We start from the raw sequence: 3,025 nt of genomic DNA, 5'->3' as shown, positions 1-3,025 counted from the left end.
GTATAGCAGCCATTTGTGTTGTTGAAAAAAGGTATTTGCAACGAATAAGTCATTGGTCTTGCAAAATTCTATCATGCGATTTCCAGCATCATTTCTGTCACCAAGGCCAAATTTTCCAACTACTGGTGATTCTTCTTTGTTTCCAACTTTTGCATTCCAGTCACCAATGATAAGCAACACATCCTGATTGCATGTTTGGTTAATTTCAGACTGCAGAAGTTGATAAAAATCTTCAATTTCCTCATCTTTGGCTTTGGTGGTTGGTGCAAAATTTGAATAATAGTAGTATTAATGGCTCTTCCTTGTAGACATATGGATATTATCCTATCACTGATGGCATTGTACTTTGGGACAGATCTTGAAACATCATTTGTCATGATGAATGCCACACCATTCCTCTTCAATTTGTCAATCGCAGCATAGTAGATCAGATGGTTGTCTGACTCAAAATGCCAAAAATCTGTCCATTTCAGCTCACTAATTCCTAGGATATCAATCTTTATGCGTTCCATTTCATTTTTGACAACTTCCAATTTTCCTAGATTCATACTTCATACATTCTATGTTCCTATTATTAATGGATGTTTGCAGCTCTTTCTCCTCAATTTGAGTCGTGCCATGTCAGCACATCTAAGTCCCAAAAGACTTACTTTATCCATATTATTAAGGTTGGTTCTACTCTTATGAGGCACCTCTTTCCCAGTCCTATTTTGAGTGCCTTCTGACCCCAAGGGTTTCGTCTTCCTGCACTGTGTTGGACAATGTTTCCGAGCTATTCATAAAGTTGCCCAGTAACATATCAGACAGTATTTCTCTGCTATTCATAAGGTTTTCCCTGGGCAAGTTTTGAGAAGTGGATGGGCTCCTCCTTCTTCGTAGTCTGTCTTAGTCTATAAGTTGCATTGAAACCTGTGCACCATGTACAATTCTGCTGGTGTCTGAAACACCAGTGGCACAGCCTCAAGCCTCACAGTAATGTACAAGACCCACAGGATGACAAACTGACAGAGAAGTTTGTCTTCCTTAGCTGTTGGAAAACTCTGCGCCCTCCCCTTACCTAATTCCTACCTGGCACCTGCCACTTTGTGGCCCCTAGCCACTCCTTCCCTTTCCTGGCTCTAGGGGGCTTGGGGCCTAGCCTTGCCTCCTGCCCCTTTTTACCTGGATATCCTGCTGCTCTGTAGGTCTCCAGAATTTAACACATGGTAAATTCTTATTCATTGTTATAATTATCACACCATAATCCTGAATTCCCACCTAATTGCAGCTCAAAGAACAATGGGAGAATAGAACTGAGATTTCTGAGAGGCTCTTGTAGAGAAGGTGAAAAACTAGTGCTGGTTTCTCCAAACACCTGCTAGGTTTGCAACATCTAATTTGTGTAAAAGCAAAAAGTCCTTCTCAAGATGTGGTGAAGAACCTATGAACTTCAATAATGCCCCAAATTGGACAGTCATTGTTTTGTCTGCCCAGAGCAGCACTCTCCCCTTTCTTCTGGGAAATTCTAACTGTGTGGTTTGATTGGGAGATGCCCTATTGGAACACGATTCAATAATCTCATAGAAATAACAAGAATCAGCATGGACCATAACAATGGACCATCAACAGCATTCACCATCAATAATGACCCTGACTAAAGTGATTGGCCTGAGTTGGGCATCAGCCTCAATCTAGGCCAATCAGATACCTTATAGGGGTTTTTGGCACTGGAGAGAAAGAAAGAGTTGGAGTCTCTCTTCTAGAGGTACAAGTTGGGAGATAAGCCAACAGCTCAGTTCCATATACAAGAAGAAATAGGTCTGAAGTTATGTAGTGAAGGACAGAGACTGAAGGTTGAGAGAGGTCTGGTAGGACTCGCAACATACTTCTATCCTGTCCACTGGGGCAGCAGAATATGTATAGAATTGATTATGTGGCTAAGAGAAAGAAACAAAAGACAAGCCTTGCATATACCCATGATTATAGTCGGCTTATATTGAAAATAGGTGTTGCTGGGTGGCATAAACAGTTAAGTGCTTGATTACTAACTAATAAATTGGTATTTCTAATCCATCCAGAGGTACTGCTCGAATAATTTTCTTTAGAAGGATCAGCACAAGCCTAATACCTATGAGGCAGAAGTTAAAGATGTCCCAAATGTCCAACTTTCCAAACTGGTTTACCACTCTGTCATCTCTAACACCAACTCCTCCTCGTTCCCTCAGTACTCTCCCTCCTGTCTTATGGTTCTGTATTTTGCTGTAAGGTCTCACAGAACTCACAAACTGCCAAGGAAATTGCTTATTCAGTGGTGGAGACTGGCAAGTCCCAGATCAGTCTGGAGGATTCTCTTCACTCACATGGTTGCAAGAGCTGATGAACCCAAATCAGCAGGTCAGATGATTGGCTGCTGTCTAAAGTCTGGGGGTAAGACGTTAATCAACCAAATGTAGGAGATAGAGCAAGAAAGAGAACTTTGCTAGAACATTCACATCATACCCTCAAGGAAGCTAAGGGTGGTGACTTGCGGTGCACCTCCAGCAAGGCAGGATTCAAGATACATGTCACTCTAATCCTGTCTTATCAATGCAATAGAAAACTCACTCCAAAATGGGACCATAACCACAGGCATAGAGGCTAGGATTTAAAATATATTAAAAAAATGGAGGACTATGGCTGGAAGGACCATATTAAGCAATTCACTGCACTGCAGTTTCCTCAGAAGAAAGGCCTGGTGATCTGCTTCCAAAGGTCACAGCTTTGAAAACTTTACAGAGTGCAGTTCTATTCTGCAATCCACAGGTTTGCTATGAGGCAGAATAGACTTGATGGCAAATTTTTTTAAAATCAAATACTATTGGCTTAATTCTGAGTGAACATGATCCTAAAAAAAAAAAAAATAATAATGGTAATTTGAGAAAGGAAAGTTTCCCACGTGAGACTCTTACTCTCTTTCCACTTCTCTTTATGTTCCCTCACTCAATCTTTCCCTTTCTCCCTATAAGTCCTTCTTTTAAATCTCTGGTCTAAATCCTCACTATTCCCC

The sequence above is a fragment of the Orycteropus afer genome, unplaced genomic scaffold, assembly GCF_000298275.1.
Source record: "Orycteropus afer afer isolate SDZICR_OR568_19922 unplaced genomic scaffold, OryAfe1.0 scaffold00250, whole genome shotgun sequence".
NCBI classification, from domain to species: domain Eukaryota; kingdom Metazoa; phylum Chordata; class Mammalia; order Tubulidentata; family Orycteropodidae; genus Orycteropus; species Orycteropus afer.
Note: the sequence above shows the minus strand (reverse complement) of the source record.